This window comes from Bos javanicus, chromosome 16 (genome assembly GCF_032452875.1).
Source record: "Bos javanicus breed banteng chromosome 16, ARS-OSU_banteng_1.0, whole genome shotgun sequence".
NCBI classification, from domain to species: domain Eukaryota; kingdom Metazoa; phylum Chordata; class Mammalia; order Artiodactyla; family Bovidae; genus Bos; species Bos javanicus.
The window spans coordinates 77,947,770-77,966,763 of record NC_083883.1 but is presented as its reverse complement, the minus strand read 5'-3'; the positions used below and the strand labels follow the sequence as shown (position 1 = coordinate 77,966,763).

At 41.9% G+C, this 18,994-nt stretch overlaps 1 pseudogene; it reads right to left on the bottom strand.

Annotated features, from left to right (window-relative positions):
• Positions 1 to 6,217: 6,217 nt before the first annotated feature.
• LOC133228199 (6-pyruvoyl tetrahydrobiopterin synthase-like) lies at positions 6,218 to 7,751 on the bottom strand (annotated as a pseudogene).
• Positions 7,752 to 18,994: the final 11,243 nt, after the last annotated feature.

Here is an 18,994-nt window from a genome sequence, read left to right as displayed (position 1 = left end):
CACAGAGGTGAAATGTTAACTTTACAGAAAATAACAGAACACTAACAAACAAGAGTAACTAATATTCTAAGAAGTGGAAACAACTTTCTTGGGATATTGTTGCACTAAATGAATAGATTATTGAGGGGAAATATTTGATGGCAGGACATCTGCATACATATTAGAAATATTATGGAGAGAACACATTTACAGAAACTATTATGGGAAAATTTTCCAATTTAAATGATTCATCCTGCTGCCTGATTTTGGTTAACATATATATATACGGATTGATTGTTGGTTAATAATTTCTGTTATATTTGAATTTAAAGGTTGCTTTAAAATTTCTTTTCTTCTTTTTTAGAGTTTCCACTACACATGGTAGATTGTATGAGTTTATGCTTTAATTGAAGTATAGGTGATTTTCAGTGCATGTTTCAGGTATACAGCACAGTGAGACAGTTCCACATATATTTTTAAGTATATATATTCTTAATCAGATTCCAACCCCTGGTGGTCGAGTGGTTAGGATTCAGCAGTCTCTCTCTCTCTCTTAGATTCTATTCCCTTGCAGGTTATTGCAAAATATTGACCATAGTTCCCCATATGGTTCAGCAGTAGGTCCTTTTCAGTTAACTGTTGTATAGATGGTAGAGTGTATACATTAACTCTAAACTCCTAGTTTATCTGCTGTATCCTCTACCCCTTTGGTAACCTTGAGTTTGTGTCTACTCTGTGAGTTGATTTCTGTTTTAGAAATGAATTCATTTGTACAATGGTTTTTAGATTCCCCATGTAAGTAAAATTGTATGATATCTGTCTGTGTGGCTTACTTCAGTATGTATGGTAATTTCTAGGCCTATCCATGTTGCTACCAATGGCATTGTTTCATCCTTTGTTATGGCTGAGTAGTGTTCCATAGTATATATGACCCCATCTGCTTTATTGATTCATCAGTTGGTGGATGAAAACGCATGTTTTCCCCATGTCTTGGCTATTGTAAATAGAGCTGCAATGAACAGAGGTGTCCTTGTATCTCTTTGAGTTATAGTTTTTGTCTGGATATGTGCCCAGGCGTGTGACTGCTGCATGATGTGGTGGTTCTGTGTGTAGGTTTTGAGAAACCTCCATACTGTTTTCCACAGTGGCTGACCCAATCTGCACCCCAACCGACAGTGTGGGAGGGTTTCCTTCTCTCCACACCCCTGCCAGAATTTATCTGTAGACTTTTCAATGATGGCCATTCTGACTGGTGCGAGGCTTAGTACTTCACTGTAGTTTTTATTTGCATTTCTCTAATATTAGTAATGTTGAGCATTTCTTTATGTACCCGTTGGCCATCTATATATCTTCTTTAGAGAAATACCTACAAAGGTCTTCTGCCCATTTTTTGACTGGGTCATTTTGTCTTTCTGTCATTGAGTTGCATGGGCCATTTGTATAATTTGGGAATTATGGTTTTGTCCATTGCCTCATTTAAAAATATTTTCTTCCAGCCTGTAGATTGTTTTTCCTTTCTGTTTATGGCTTCCTTTGCTGTGCCAACACATTTAAGTTTGTTTAGGCCCCACCGGTTTATTTTTGTTTTTATTTCCATTACACTAGGAGCAGGATCTAGAAAGATATTGCTGTGATTTATATCAAAGAGTATTCTGCCTGGGTTTTCCTGTAAGACTTTTTTTACTACCTGGTCTTAATTTTAGGTCTTTAACCAATTTTGAGTTTATTTGGGGATGTGGTGCTAGAGACTGTTCCAGATTCATTCTTTCACAGGTAGCATTCTACTTTCCCCAGTGCCACTCAAGGAAAAGACTGTCTTTTCTCCGCTGTATATGTTCTTGCTTCCTTTGTTGTAGATTCATTGACCTTAAATGTGTGGGTTTGTTTCTGAACTTTTATCCTGTTCCACTGATCTATAGTTCTGCTTTTGTGCCATTACCAAGCTGTTCTATTACTGCAGCTTTGTGGTATAGTCTGAAGTCAGGGAGTGCAATTCCTCCTCTCCATTTTTCTTTCCCAAGACTGTTTTGCCTAGTTGGTGTCTTTTGTGTTTCCACACAAATGTAAATGTTTTGTGGAATGAACACTGACATTGGTCATTAGATAAGGATTGCCTTGGCTGGTCTGGTAGTGCAGGCATTTCACATCCGTGCTTCTCCCCAGCCAGGCACATGGTCTGTCTTTTCAGCTGTGTGTCAGCTTCAGTCTCCATCATTAGCATCTTCTGGTTTTCAGAGGAGAGGTCTTTTATCTCCTTGGTAGCTTTCTTTTTTTTCTTGTTTTGTCAACTTAAAGTGGGTAAAATTAGTGATCAGAACAAAATGGGATTAACTAGGAAAAACTGAACATAAGAGATGCTTTCAGTTCAGTTCAGTCACTCAGTTGTGTCTGACTCTTTGCGACCCCATGAATCACAGCACACCAGGCCTCCCTGTCCATCACCAACTCCCGGAGTTCACTCAGACTCAAGTCCATTGAGTCAGTGATGCCATCCAGCCATCTCATCCTCTGTCATCCCCTTCTCCTCCTGCCCCCAATCCCTCCCAGCATCAGAGTTTTTTCCAATGAGTCAACTCTTCACATGAGGTGGCCAAAGTACTGGAGTTTCAGCTTTAGCATCATTCCTTCCAAAGAAATCCCAGGGCTGATCTCCTTCAGAATGGACTGGTTGGATCTCCTTGCAGTCCAAGGGACTCTCAAGAGTCTTCTCCAACACCACAGTTCAAAAGCATCAATTCTTTGGCACTCAGCTTTCTTCACAGTCCAACTCTCACATCCATACATGACCACAGGAAAAACCATAGCCTTGACTAGACGGACCTTTGTTGGCAAAGTAATGTCTCTGCTTTTCAATATGCTATCTAGGTTGGTCATAACTTTTCTTCCAAGGAATAAGTGTCTTTTAATTTCATGGCTGCAGTCACCATCTGCAGTGATTTTGGAGCCCCAAAAATAAAGTCTGACACTGTTTCCACTGTTTCCCCATCTATTTCCCATGAAGTGATGGGACCAGGTGCCATGATCTTAGTTTTCTGAATGTTGAGTTTTAAGCCAACTTTTTCACTCTCCTCTTTCACTTTCATCAAGAGGCTTTTTAAAAAGTTCCTCTTCACTTTCTGCCATAGGGTGGTGTCATCTACATATCTGAGGTTATTGATATTTCTCCTAGCAATCTTGATTCCAGCTTGTGCTTCTTCCAGCCCAGCATTTCTAATGATGTACTCTGCATAGAAGTTAAATAAGCAGGGTGACAATATACAGCCTTGACATACTCCTTTTCCTATTTGGAACCAGTCTGTTGTTCCATGTCCAGTTCTGACTGTTGCTTCCTGACCTGCATACAAATTTCTCAAGAGGCAGGTCAGTTGGTCTGGTATTCCCATCTCTTTCAGAATTTTCCACAGTTTATTGTGATCCACACAGTCAAAGGCTTTGGCATAGTCAATAAAGCAGAAATAGAGGTTTTTCTGGAACTCTCTTGCTTTTTCAATGATCCAGCGGATGTTGGCAACTTGATCTCTGGTTCCTCTGCCTTTTCTAAAACCAGCTTGAACAACTGGAAGTTCATGGTTCATGTATTGCTGAAGCCTGGCTTGGAGAATTTTGAGCATTACTTTACTAGCGTGTGAGATGAGTGCAATTGAGCGGTAGTTTGAACATTCTTTGGCATTGCCTTTCTTTGGGACTGGAATGAAAACTGAGCTTTTCCAGTCCTGTGGCCACTGCTGAGTTTTCCAAATTTGCTGGCATATTGAGTGCAGCACTTTCACAGCATCATCTTTCAGGATTTGGAATAGCTCAACTAGAATTCCATCACCTCCACTAGCTTTGTTCGTAGTGATGCTTTCTAAGGCCCATTTGACTTCACATTCCAGGATGTCTGGCTCTAGGTCAGTGATCACACCATCGTGATTATCTGGATCGTGAAGGTCTTTTTTGTACAGTTCTTCTGTGTATTCTTGCCACCTCTTCTTAATATCTTCTGCTTCTGTTAGGTCCATACCATTTCTGTCCTTTATCGAGCCCATCTTTCCATGAAATGTTCCCTTGGTATCTCTAATTTTCTTGAAGAGATCTCTAGTCTTTCCCATTCTGTTGTTTTCCTCTATTTCTTTGCATTGATTGCTGAAGAAGGCTTTCTTATTTCTTCTTGCTATTCTTTGGAACTCTGCATTCAGATGCTTATATCTTTCCTTTTCTCCTTTGCTTTTCACTTCTCTTCTTTTCACAGCTATTTATAAGGCCTCCCCAGACAGCCATTTTGCTTTTTTGCATTTCTTTTCCATGGGGATGGTCTTGATCCCTGTCTCCTGTACAATGTCACGAACCTCAGTCCATAGTTCATCAGGCAGTCTATCAGATCTAGGCCCTTAAATCTATTTCTCACTTCCACTGTATAATCATAAGGAATTTGATTTAGGTCATACCTGAATGGTCTAGTGGTTTTCCCTACTCTCTTCAATTTAAGTCTGAATTTGGCAATAAGGAGTTCATGATCTGAGCCATAGTCAGCTCCTGGTCTTGTTTTTATTGACTGTATAGAGCTTCTCCATCTTTGGCTGCAAAGAATATAATCAATCTGATTTCGGTGTTGACCATCTGGTGATGTCCATGTGTAGAATCTTCTCTTGTGTTGTTGGAAGAGGGTGTTTGCTATAACGAGTGCATTTTCTTGGCATAAGTCTATTAGTCTTTGCCCTGCTTCATTCCATATTCCAAGGCCAAATTTGCCTGTTACTCCAGGTGTTTCTTGACTTCCTACTTTTGCATTCCAGTCCCTGATAATGAAAAGGACATCTTTTATGGGTGTTAGTTCTAAAAGGTCTTGTAGGTCTTCATAGAACCGTTCAACTTCAGCTTCTTCAGCGTTACTGGTTGGGGCAAGTAATCCCCAAGTAATCCAAGTAGACTTGGATTACTGTGATATTGAATTGGTTGCCTTGGAAATGAACAGAGATCATTCTGTCGTTTTTGAGATTGCATCCAAGTGCTGCATTTTGAACTCTTTTGTTGACCATGATGGCTACTCCATTTCTTCTGAGGGATTTCTGCCTACAGTAGTAGATATAATGGTCATCTGAGTTAAATTCACCCATTCCAGTCCATTTCAGTTCATTGATTCCTAGAATGTCGATGTTCACTCTTGCCATCTCTTGTTTGATCACTTCCAGTTTACCTTGATTCATGGACCTGACATTCCAGGTTCCTATGCAATACTGCTCTTTATAGCATCGGATCTTGCTTCTGTCACCAGTCACATCCACAGCTGGGTATTCTTGTTGCTTTGGCTCCATCCCTTCATTCTTTCTGGAGTTATTTCTCCACTGATCTCCAGTAGCATATTGGGCACCTACTGACCTGGGGAGTTTTTCTTTCAGTATCCTATCATTTTGCCTTTTCATACTGTTCATGGGGTTCTCAAGGCAAGAATACTGAAGTGTTTTGCCATTCCCTTCTCCAGTGGACCACATTCTGTCAGACCTCTCCACCATGACTCGCCCGTCTTGGACAGCCCCACAGGCATGGCTTAGTTTCACTGAGTTAGACAAGGCTGTGGTCCTAGTGTGATTTGATTGACTAGTTTTCTGTGAGTATGGTTTCAGTGTGTCTGCCCTCTGATGCCCTCTTGCAACACCTACTGTCTTACTTGGGTTTCTCTTACCTTGTAAAGAGATGCTTTACAGGATAATATATCCTTTTCATGCTGATTATTTTGACCGGGTTTAATACAGGTGATTATTCTTCAGTCTTCTGAGTTTAAATGATTTAGGTAGCCATAAAGTATGAAAATATAGACAAATATACATAAGCAGTTTACTGATCTTCCATGATATATTCAGCATGCCTCACTAGCAGTTCATAACTCAATCAGCAAATGTGCAATGAACAATGCACACTAAAACAGCCCTCCCATTGGTCCTTGTGCCTCCATTTACAGTGCATTGTCTCGTATGATTTGTGTGTCTAATTTTCCCTGAATGATTTGCACCTTTAGCATATCCAAGAGGTGATCAAGGGAGCCCAGTCTACTAAGAGACACTGCATTGTCTGTGTTCCCAGACTTCGTGGTCACCAGTATTTTATTTTTTATAAGGTTCACCTACTGTAAGTCTTATAAACATTTTTTCCATTTACATTATACCAAGAAAAAAAATGAATACTAGAAATGAGATAATGGAGAAACAAAAGCAGATTTCTTTTGCTTTCAAATGATTCTACACCAAAACATTTTGCTTAAATGATTTTAATCAATAGATGAAGGACTCTTTAAATGGTACTCAGAATACGTTACCGATTTTAGAACCGGTCTCACTCAGTGATTTCAGAACACAATGTAGAGGTGAGTGGTCATGTTAGGGCTTCTTAATTATTCCAGGGCATAAAGGTCTTCCTCAAGTATGGGTAGAAATGAAATCCTTCTATAGGATTAACCTCTAAGAGCTATTTTCCTTTGTAGACTACAATATTATTGTTGGTTTCATACACTTTTATTTTATCAAGAACTCCCACAGGAAGAAATTTCTGGAGGTTTTCCCAGGTATAAATGTCTACATTTTCTGTTGTGCTTACAATGTCTGCAAAATACGGCACGTCCAGACCCAGATACTTCATAATTGCCTCTTCCGTATACTCTTGGAGGTCAGTCAAATTCAGGACCATTCCTGTAAGAGGACCAATTTCTCCAGGTACTGTCAGCACAACTTTATAGGTAATGAAGCAGAAGGTTATCACTGAGCTTAGCTTCCACGAGTAACACTTTGTACTGGTAAAGCTCGGTGAAATTCTCCCCCTCACCCGTTCTGCTGGTGACAATTTATCAAAGAAAGATGGAATTATGTAGACAGGTCCTCTAGCAAGTATTGCAGCGCGCCAGTTTGGGAGAATAGAAGAAAACACCCTATGAGCAGGTTTTACACTCACAGAGTAATGGCGTCAGAGAAGGCGCAAGCCAGGGACTTCTGTCACCTTTAATTGAAAGATAATTTTCTTAGGAATGTGGGCTTTCAGTCAATATTTGCTAAACATTAGCCTATATCTTGGTAACTCTTTTAATAAAGTAAAATGAAGGAAAATAATACACAGAATCCTTTTCATATTTTAAGACATACAAAGGAAGTCTAAAGTGGATAGATAGAAACCAGTGTATTTGTTACTATTTTCTGTCTCATGTCTTTCTGGCTTACAGGAAATATATGATGAGATCATTTGCTTGTTCCACCTTTACTTGAAAGGTCTTCCTGGTAGCTCAGCTGGTAAAGAATACACCTTTGCAGGAATACACGAAAGCAGGAGACCTGGGTTCAATCCCTGGGTTGGGAAGACCCCTTGGAGAAGGGAACGGCTATTCACTCCAATATTTTGGCCTGGAGAATTCCACAGACTCTTCCATGGGGTCACAGAGTCAGACACACTGAGCGACTTCCACTTCACCTCACTTACTTGAAAGTGTGGTTGTTGTGGCACTTCCCGAACAGTTTCAAGTCTTCCTCATCACTCAGAGACTTGCTGTGGGGGTGATGGGTCGTGCCGAAGAGACGAGGCGGGACGCTTGTGCCCGTGGGCGAGGACCCAAGCCTGGGCCATTCATGGCTTGACATCCGCGCAGCCTGGCCAGCGTCTTAACCCCCTGGCCTACCGCCAGGCTGGCGTGGGCGGAGCCTCCCCCGTGGCTTCCTCAGGTAGGTTTAGTCCTAGGAAGTTTTCGTCTTTTTAACGCAGTGGTAAATGGGATTGCTCGCTAAGTTTTTTCTTTCCGCTCTTTTGTTGTTAGTGTATAGCCATACAGCAGATGGCTCTGCATGAATTTGGTGTCCTGCAACATTACCAAGTTCATTGAGGAGTGCTCGCAGCTTTCTGGTAGCATCGTTAGAAATTCCTACGTGTAGAACCATGTTATCTGCAAACAGTGATGGTTTTACTTCTTTTCCAGATTTGATTTTCTTTCCTGATTGCTGCTCTGATTGCTACTGCTAAGATTTCCAAAATACGTTGCCTCAAGGTGGCAATGTGGGTTCCCTCATTTTGTTCACAATCTTACAGGAAACGCCTTCAGCCTTTCACTGCTGCGTGTGATGTTAGCTGTGGGTTTGTCATATATGGCCTTTATTACTCTAAGGTATGTTCCTTCTATGTCCCCACTCTCTGGAGATTTTTTTAAAATACTGTATTCTGGCTGCGCTGGATATTCATTGCTATGCAGGCTTCCTCTAGTTGCCATGAGCGGGGGCTACTCTTGGTTGCAGCATGCAGGCTTCTCATTTCAGAGGCTTCCCTCATGTCGGAGCTCCGGCTCCAGGCCTGTGGGCTCAGTGGTGTGGTGTGTGGGCTTCAGCTCTTGGTGCACGCAGACTCAGCGGTTGGGGCTCACAGGCTCTAGAGTGCAGGCTCAGCAGTTGTGATGCTCGGGCTTAGTTGCTCTGCTGTATATGGGATCTTTCTAGACCAGGGATCTGGAAACCCATGTCCCCTGCATTAGCTGGCAGATTCTCAACCAAATGCATTTTCAGTGAATCCCCTGATGTGTGTCCCGGCAACAATACTGGAGTGGGTTGTCATGCCCTCGTCCAGGGGAATCTTTCCAACCCAGGGATCGAATCCACGTCTCTTGCATCTTCTGCATTGTCAGGCAGGTTCTTTACCACTAGCGCTACCTGGGAAACCACTCAACCACTGGACCAGCAAGGGAAGTCCCAGCACTTTCTGGAGACATTTTTTTTTTTTTATACATGGATGTCAAATTGTATCTAAAGCTTTTCCTGCCTCTGGTGAAAGGATTATATGGTTTTTATTCAGTTGGTCAATATGGGGTATCGCACTGATTTACCGATATTGAAAAATCCTTGCATCCCTGGAATAAAGCCTACTTGATTGTGGTATATAATCCTTTTAGTGCATTGTTGATTTGGTTTGCTAGTGTTGTGTTGAGGGGTTTGGCAACTGTGTTCACCAGTGATATGGGCCTAAAATTTTGTTTTTCGTGTGTGGTTTCTTTGTCTGATTTTTGGTACCAGAGTGATGGTGGCCTCACAGAACGAGTTGAGAAGTGTTCCATCCTCTTCAGTTTTTTGGAAAAGTTGCAGAAGGACAGGCGTTAACTCTTCTCTAAATATTTGGTAGAATTCCCCTGTGAGGTCATCTGGTCCTGGACTTGTGTTCGTGGGGTGCTTTTAAATTCCTGATTCAGTTTCAGGAACAGTAATTGGTCAGCTCATATTTTCTAGGTCTTCCTGATTCAGTCTTGGGAGGTTGTGCTTTGTGAAAATCTGTCCGTTCCCCTAGATTGTCCGTTTTATTGGCAAATAACTGCTCTCAGTATTCTCTTCGGGTCCTTGGCATCTCTGCGATGTCAGCTGTAAGTTCTTCTTTACATTTCTACCTTTGTTGATTCAGGGCCTCTCCTTTTGGTTTTGTGAGGAGTCTGGCTAAGGTTTATCAATTTTTATCTTTCCAAAGAATGAGCTTTCTGTTTCACTGATATATTCTTTGTGTGTTTTTTAAAGGCTCAATTTATTTCAGCTCTGTCCATTATGATCTATTATCTATGCATTCATTTTAATTTTTTTTCATTATAGTTCAGTCGCTCAGTCGTGTCAGACTCTTTGCGACCCCATGAATCGCAGCATGCCAGGCCTCCCTGTCCATCACCAACTCCCGGAGTTCACTCAGACTCACGTCCATCAAGTCGGTGATGCCATCCAGCCATCTCATCCTCTGTCGTCCCCTTCTCCTCCTGCCCCCAATCCCTCCCAGCATCAGAGTCTTTTAATTACAGAATACTGAATATAGTTCCATCTGGCATACAATAAGACCTTGTTCCTTTCTAAAAGTTAATTTTTAATTTAAATCTTAAAATCTTTAAGTTTTGAGTATAATTGAGTAACAATATGTTAGTGCAGGTATACAGCAGAGTGAGTCAATTATATATATACATGTATCTATTTTTTTCAAGTTCTTTCCCATTTAGGTTATTACCAAATATTGAGCAGAGGTCCCTGTGTGATACAGTAGGTCCTTCTTTATTGTAAATATAGCAGTGTGTATGTGTCTGTCCCAAACTCCCCATCTATTCCTCTTTGCCACCCACTGTCCCTGGTAACCACGTTTGAGACTATGCTATTTTGTAAATAAGTTCATTTAAATGTCTTTGTAAATAAGTTCACCACTGTTTTCGATTCCACAAATAAGCAACGTCATATGCTATTCTTCTCTGCCTGAATTACTCCCCTCAGTATGACCATCTCTAGGCCTATCCGTGCTGCTGCAAATGGCATCACTTGATTCTTTTTTACGGCCTAGTAATAATATGTACTGTGTTTTTGTCCGTTTCTCTTGATGGCATTTAGATTGCTTCCATGTCCTGGCTATTGAGTTCTGCAGTGAACATTGGGGTGTGTGTATCGTTTCAAACCATGTATTTCTCTGGATATAGGCCTGGAAGTGGAATTGCTGAGTCACATGCTAGATAAATCATATGCTAGGGCTTCCCTGGTGGCTCAGATGGTGAAGAGTCTGCCCTCAATGTGGGAGACACAGGTACAATCCTTGGGCCAGAAAGATCCCCCGGAGAAGGGACTGGCAACCCACTCCAGTATTCTTGCCTGGAGAATCCCATGGACAGAGGAACCTGGGGGGCTACAGCTGAGCAGTAACATCTCATAGTAGCTATACCAATTTACACTTCCAGCAACAGTGTAGGAGGGTTCCCTTTTCTCCAGGACCTTGTGTTTTAATCCACATTGTGTATTGATACTTTGAATCTGCCAACCCCAAACTCCCAGTCTAACTCTCCTCTGCTTCCCTTCTCCCTGCCAACCACCAATCTCTTCTCTAGATGCTTCCCTGGTGGTTTAGCTGGTGAAGAATCTGCCTGCAATGCAGGAGACCTAGATTTGATCCCTGGGTTGGGAAGATCCCCTGGAGAAGCCAGTGACTACCCACTCCGGTATTCTGGCCTGGAGAATCCCATGGACTATTCCATGAGGTTGCAAACAGCTGGACACGACTCAGTGACTTTCACTTTCTTTCACTCTCCTCTTTCACTTTCATCAAGAGGCTCTTTGGTTCCTCTTCACTTTCTGCCATTAGGGTGGTGTCATCTGCATATCTGAGGTTATTGCTATTTTTCTCAGCAATCTTGATTCCAGCTTGTGCTTCATCTAGCCCGGCATTTCTCATGATTCACTCTGCGTGTAAGTTAAATAAGCAGGGTGAAAATATAGAGGATTGTCGTACTCCTTTTCCAATTTTGAACCAGTCCATGGTTCCATGTCCAGTTCTAACTGTTGCTTCTTGGCCTAAATACAGGTTTTTCAGGAGGCAGGTCAGGTGGTCTGGTATTCCTGTCTCTTTAAGAATATTCCACAGTTTGTTGTGATCCACACAAAAGCTTTTATGTAGTCAATGAAGCAGAAGTTTTTCTGGAATTCCCCTGGTTTTTCTGTGATCCAGTGGATGTTGGCAATTTGATCTCTGGTCCCTCTACCTTTTCTACATCCAGCTTGAACATCTGGAAGTTCTCGGTTCACGTACTGTTGAAGCCTGGCTTGGAGAATTTTGAGCATCACTTCACTAGCGTGTGAGATGAGTGCAATTGTGCAGTAGTTTGAGCTTGAAGGATTCTGAGCACTGCGTTTCTACCAAGCGAAATGAGCACAATTGTGTGGTAGTTCGAGCATTCTTTGGCATTGCCTTTCTTTGGGATTGGAAGGAAAACTGATCTTTTCCAGTCCTGTGGCCACTGCTGAGTTTTCCAGATTTGCTGGCATATTGAATCCAGCACTTTAACAGCATCATCGATTAGGATTTGAAATAGTTCAGCTGTAATTCCATCACCTCCACTAGCTTTGTTCATAATGATGCTTCCTAAGGCCCATTTGACTTCACACTCCAGGCTGTCTGGCTAAAAGTGAGTGATCACACCATCGTGGTTTTGAATACTGTATGCTGGTAGTCTAGTCTGAAGACAGGGACCGTGATTTCTCCAGCTCCATTCTTCTTTCCAAAGATTGTTTTGGTTATTCAGGGTCTTTTATGTTTCCATACAAATTTAAATTTTTTATATTCTAGTTCTGTGAAAAATGCCACTGGTCATTTGATAGGGATTGCATTGAACCTGTAGAGTGCTCTGAGTATTGTGGGCATTTCAACAATGTTGGTTTTGGTTTTTTTTTAATGTTGATTCTTTACCTCCAAGAACAAGTCATTCTTTCCATCTGTGTGTGGGCTTTGATTTCTTTCATCAGCACCTTATAGTTTTCAGAGTAGAGGACTTCTGCCTCCTCAAGGAGGTTTCTTCCTAAAATATTTTCTTCTGTTTGATGCAGTGGTAAATGGGATCATTTCCTGAGTTTCTCCTTCGGCTCTCTCATTATTAGTGTGTGGAAATGCAGCAGATTTCTCAGTAGTAATTTTGTGTCCTCCTAGTTTACTCAATTCATGTTGCTGTTCAGTCACTAACTCTTTAGTCCAACTCTTTGCGACCCTGTGGACTGTAGACCGCCAGGCTCCTCTGTCCATGGGGTTTTCCAGGTAAGAACACTGGGGTGGGTAGTCATTTCCTTCTCCAGGGGATCTTCTGACCCAAGGATCGAACCCACATCTCCTGTGTAGGCAAACAGAGTCTTTACCCTGGGGCACCAGGGAAGCCCCCACTGAATTCAGGGATGAGTTCTAACAGCTTATTGTTTGCCTCTTTAGAGATTCAGGGCATCATGTCGTCTGCAAGCAATGGCAAGGTTGCTTCTTCCTGTGCAATGTGGATTTTTTTCTCTTCTGCTACTGTGGCGAGGACTTCCAGATCTACATGATATACAAGGGTGAGAAGGGGCACATTCGTGATCCTGTTGTTCAGCATCCTAGAGAAAATTCTTCCAGCTTTTCACCAGAGGATGATGGAAACTGTGGACTTGTATATGGCTTTTCTTTTCTTTTAGTTGTGATGGTAAATAGGGTTGTTTTAATTTCTCTTTTTCCTCTTGCATTGTGTACAAAAGTGCGAGATCTCTGTGTGTTGGTTTTGTATACTGCAGATCTGCCGGATTCCCTGACGCACTTTTGCAGTTTCCTGGTAGCATCCTGAGGACTTTTACGTGTAGAATCATATCCTTTGCAAACCTGCACAGTTCTACTCCTTTTCCAGTTTCAATTCATTTTGTTTTTTTCTCTGATTTCCATGGCTAGGACTGTGTTAGATAAAAGTGACACGAGTTGACATCCTTGTCTTGTTCCTGATCCTAGAGGAAATGCTTCAGCTTTTCACCATTACATATCAGATAGTGATAGGTTTTTCATATGTTTCTGGGGAGTTTCTATTATGTTGTTGTTTTTCGTCCCTAAGTCATGTCTGACTCTTTGTGACCCCATGGACTGCAACATGCCAGGCTTCCCTGTCCTTCACCATCTTGCTGAGTTTGCTCAAACTCATGTCCATTGAGTTGGCGATCCATCCAACCATCTCATCCTCTGCTGTCCCCTTCTCTTCCTGCCCCCAATCCCTCCCAGCATCAGGGTCTTTTCCAATGAGTCAGCTCTCTGATCAGGTGGCCAAAGTATTGGAGTTTCAGCTTCAGCATCAGTCCTTTCAATGACTATTCAGGACTGATCTCCTTTAGGATGGACTGGTTGGATCCTCTTGCAGTCAGCTCTTCACATCAGGTGGCCAGAGTATTTGTCACAGCTTTTCTTCCAAGGAGCAAGTGTCTTTTAACTTCACGGCTGCAGTCACCATCTGCAGTGATCTGGGGGCCCAATAAAGTAAAATCTGTCACCGTTTCCACTTTTTTCCCCATCTATTTACCATGAAGTGATAGGACTGGATGCCATGATCTTCATTTTTTGAATGCTGAGTTTTAAGCCAATGTCAAGTTTAAGAACCTCTTGATAAGGGTGAAAGAGAGTGAAAAAAGTTTCATTATATATAGGTGTTGAATTTTGTCAAAAACTTTCATCTATTGAGCAGATCCTATGGTTTTATTCTTCAGTTTGTTAATGTGTGTATCACACAGATTTGTGCATATTGAAAACTCCTGGCATCCCTGAGATAAATCCTACTTAGTAAATCCCACTTGATCATGGTGTATGCTGATCTAATGTGTTGTTGGAGTCTATTGCTAATACTGTGTTAATGATTTTGGCATCTATATTCATCAGTGATATGGGTCTGTAATTTTCTTCTTTTTATGTGATCCCTTTCGGTTTTGGTATCAGGGTACTTACTGGTGGCCTCACAGAATGGAAGTGCTCTTTCCTCTGCAATTTTTTGAAAGATTTGCAGAAGGATAGGTGTTAGGTGTTCTCTAAATATACGGTAGAAATTCCCTGTGAAGCCATCTAGTCCTGGATTTTTGTTTGTTGAAACTTTTTAAATTACTGATTCAATTCCAGAAATTGTAGTTGGCCAGTTCATATATTCCACTTCTTCCTGGTTCAGTTTTAGGAGATTGTACCATTGTAAAAATGCATTCATTTTCTCAAGATTGTCCTCTTTATTGGCAAACAGTTGCTCGCAGTGGTCTCTCAGGCTCCTTCGTGTTTTCATGCTATCAGTTGTGTCTAATTTTAACCTTTGATTTGGGCCCTCTCCCTTTTCTCCCTGTAAGCCTGGCCAAGGATTACAAATATTGTTTATCTTTTCAAAGAACCTGGTCTTCGTTTCACTGATCTTTTCTTTGTTAAGACTCTATGTATTTCTGTTCTGATCATTATGATTTCTTCCCTTCTTCTAACTTTGGGTTTTGTTTGTAAATTTTTCTTCAGTTACACCAGGTGTAAGGTTAGGTTGTTTGAGATTTTTCTCCTTGGCTTGTATCACTGAAAACTTCTCAGAACAGCTTCTGCGGGATCCCATGGGTTTGGGTCGCTGTGTCTTCATTTTCGTTTGTCTCTAGGGATTTATTTATTGATGTAATTGACATGCAGCTCATTTGCAATGTTGTGACTTTGGCTGTGTAGCAAAGTGATTCAGGTACATGTCTGTCTATCCATTCTTCTCATTTTCTTTTCCATTATGGTTTATCACAGAGCATTGAATACATTTCCCTGTGCTTTATAGCTCGACCTTCTTCTTCCCATTCTGTTAAGAGTTTGCATCTGCTAACCCCAAACTCAACAAGGTTTCTTGTTTCTGGTGTCTGCCCCTCACGGGTGAGGTAGTTTCAGAGCCTGGTTCCTGGCTGTTGGGTGGGACCAGATCTTGTTGCTCTGGACTAAGGCAAAATGTCTGCCTCCAGTATGAGTCTGAGTAGATAAACCCTCCCTTATATGTCCGCCCAGCTTTTGGGACTCCAGGGAGAACCACAGCTTCCCCCTGCGTCCCTAGGAGACCCTCCGACACCAGCAGATGTGTCTGGAGCAGATGCCTATGAAATCACTGCTTTGCCCTGGGTCCCAGTACCCCTTTTAAGAGTGGAGTCTGTTTCCCCTGTCCTGTGAAGCTCCTGCAGTCAAGCCAGTGGGAAGGCTTGCAGTTCCTTCATTATGTCTTTGGTTATAGAATATCTTTTTTGTTAGGTTCAGATCTTTTTAATCCATGTTTGTTCAGCAGTTAGGTGTGATCTTGGAATGAGGAAGTGAGCTCAAGGTCCTTCTATTCTGCCATCTATCCAGATTCAGTTCAGTACAGTTGCTCAGTCATGTCTGACTCTTTGCGACCCCATGAACCACGCTAGGCCTCCCTGTCCATCACCAACTCCTGGAGTCCACCCAAACCCATGTCCATTGAGTCGGTGATGCCATCCAACCATTTCATTCTCTGCAATCCCCTTCTCCTCCTGCCCTCAATCTTTCCCAGCATCAGGGTCTTTTCAAATGAGTCAGCTCTTCACATCAGGTGGCCAAAGTATTGGAGTTTCAGCTTCAGCATCAGTCCTTCCAATGAACACCGAGGACTGATCTCCTTTAGGATGGACTGGTTGGATCTCCTTGCAGTCCAACTTTTAAAAATGATCACAATTCACACTGCCAACAAGCAGAAGGGTGCATTTTCTGCATCTTCTCTGGCACCTTATGTCATCATTTTTCATGTGTATTGACTGATCTCTTTTGCCATGGGCTATTAATTCATAGGCGGCTGCGCCCGTTGCAGCCATCCAAGGTAAGGACAGTTGGCTGCGCTTTGCTGGAGCAGCCATGAAGAGATACCCCACACCCAAGGTGAGAGAAACCCAAGTAAGATGGTAGGTGTTGCAAGAGGGCATCAGAGGGCAGACACACTGAAACCATACTCACAGAACACTAGTCAATCGAATCACACTAGGACTACAGCCTTGTCTAACTCAATGAAACTAAGCATGCCCGTGGGGCAACCCAAGATGGGTGGGTCATGGTGGAGAGATCTGACAGAATGTGGTCTGCTGGAGAAGGGAATGGCAAACCACTTCAGTATTCTTGCCTTGAGAACCCCATGAACACTATGAAAAGGCAAAATGATAGGATACTGAAAGAAAAACTCCCCAGGTCAGTAGGTGCCCAATATGCTACTGGAGATCAGTGGAGAAATAACTCCAGAAAGAATGAAGGGATGGAGCCAAAGCAAAAAGAATACCCAGCTGTGGATGTGACTGGTGACAGAAGCAAGATCCGATGCTGTAAAGAGCAATATTGCATAGGAACCTGGAATGTCAGGTCCATGAATCAAGGCAAATTTGAAGTGGTCAAACAAGAGATGGCAAGAGTGAATGTTGACATTCTAGGAATCAGCGAACTGAAATGGACTGGAATGGGTGAATTTAACTCAGATGACCATTATATCTACTACTGTGGGCAAGAATCCCTCAGAAGAAATGGAGTAGCCATCATGGTCAACAAGAGTCCGAAATGCAGTACTTGGATGCAATCTCAAAAATGACAGAATGATCTCTGTTTGTTTCCAAGGCAAACCATTCAATATCACAGTAATCCAAGTCTATGCCCCAACCAGTAACGCTCAAGAAGCTGAATGGTTCTATGAAGACCTACAAGACCTTTTAGAACTAACACCCATAAAAGATGTCCTTTTCATTATAGGGGACTGGAATGCAAAAGTAGAAAGTCAAGAAACACCTGGAATAACAGGCAAATTTGGCCTGGGAATACGGAATGAAGCAGGGCAAAGACTAATAGAGTTTTCCCAAGAAAATGCACTGGTCATAACAAACACTTTCTTCCAACAACACAAGAGAAGACTCTATACATGGACATTACCAGATAGTCAACACCAAAATCAGATTGATTATATTCTTTGCAGCCAAAGATGGAGAAGCTCTATACAGTCAGCAAAAACAAGACCAGGAGCTGACTGTGGCTCAGATCGTGAACTCCTTATTGCCAAATTCAGACTTATTGAAGAGAGTAGGGAAAACCACTAGACCATTCAGGTATGACCTAAATCAAATCTCTTATGATTATACAGTGGAAGTGAGTAATAGATTTAAGGGGCTAGATCTGATACATAGACTGCCTAATGAACTATGGACTGAGGTTCGTGACATTGTACAGGAGACAGGGATCAAGACCATCCCCATGGAAAAGAAATGCAAAAAAGCAAAATGGCTGTCTGGGGAGGCCTTACAAATAAGCTGTGAAAAGAAGAGAAGTGAAAAGCAAAGGAGAAAAGGAAAGATATAAGCATCTGAATGCAGAATCCCAAGAATAGCAAGAAGAGATAAGAAAGCCTTCTTCAGCAATCAATGCAAAGAAATAGAGGAAAACAACAGAATGGGAAAGACTAGAGATCTCTTCAAGAAAATTAGAGACACCAAGGGAACATTTCATGCAAAGATGGGCTCGATAAAGGACAGAAATGGTATGGACTTAACAGAAGCAGAAGATATTAAGAAGAGGTGGCAAGAAACACAGAAGAACTATACAAAAAAGATCTTCATGACCCAGATAATCACGATGGTGTGATCACTGACCTAGAGCCAGACATCCTGGAATGTGAAGTCAAGTGGGCCTTAGAAAGCATCACTACGAACAAAGCTAGTGGAGGTGATGGAATTCCAGTTGAGCTATTCCAAATCCTGAAAGATGATGCTGTGAAAGTGCTGCATTCAATATGCCAGCAAATTTGGAAAACTCAGCAGTGGCCACAGGACTGGAAAAGGTCAGTTTTCATTCCGATCCCAAAGAAAGGCAATGCCAAAGAATGCTCAAACTACCGCACAATTACACTCATCTCACACGCTAGTAAAGTAATGCTTAAAATTCTCTAAGCCATGTTCAGCAATATGTGAACCGTGAACTTCCTGATGTTCAAGCTGGTTTTAGAAAAAGCAGAGGAACCAGAGACCAAATTGCCAACATCCGCTGGATCATGGAAAAAGCAAGAGAGTCCCAGAAAAACCTCTATTTCTGCTTTATTGACTATGCCAAAGCCTTTGACTGTGTGGATCACAATAAACTGTGGAAAATTCTTCAAGAGATGGGAATACCAGACCACCTGATCTGCCTCTTGAGAAATTTGTATGCAGGTCAGGAAGCACCAGTTAGAACTGGACATGGAACAACAGACTGGTTCCAAATAGGAAAAGGAGTTCGTCAAGGCTATATATTGTCACCCTGTTTATTTAACTTATATGCAGAGTACATCATGAGAAACGCTGGACTGGAAGAAACACAAGCTGGAATCAAGATTGCCGGGAGAAATATCAATAACCTCAAATATGGAGATGACACCACCCTTATGGCAGAAAGTGAAGAGAGAGGAACTAAAAAGCCTTTTGTTGAAAGTGAAAGTGGAGAGTGAAAAAGTTGGCTTAAAGCTCAACATTCAGAAAACGAAGATCATGGCATCCGGTCCCATCACTTCATGGGAAATAGATGGGGAAACAGTGGAAACAGTGTCAGACTTTATTTTTCTGGGCTCCAAAATCACTACAGATGGTGACTGTAGCCATGAAATTAAAAGACGCTTACTCCTTGGAAGGAAAGTTAGGACCAATCTAGATAGCATATTCAAAAGCAGAGACATTACTTTGCCAACAAAGGTTCGTCTAGTCAAGGCTATGGTTTTTCCTGTGGTCATGTATGGATGTGAGAG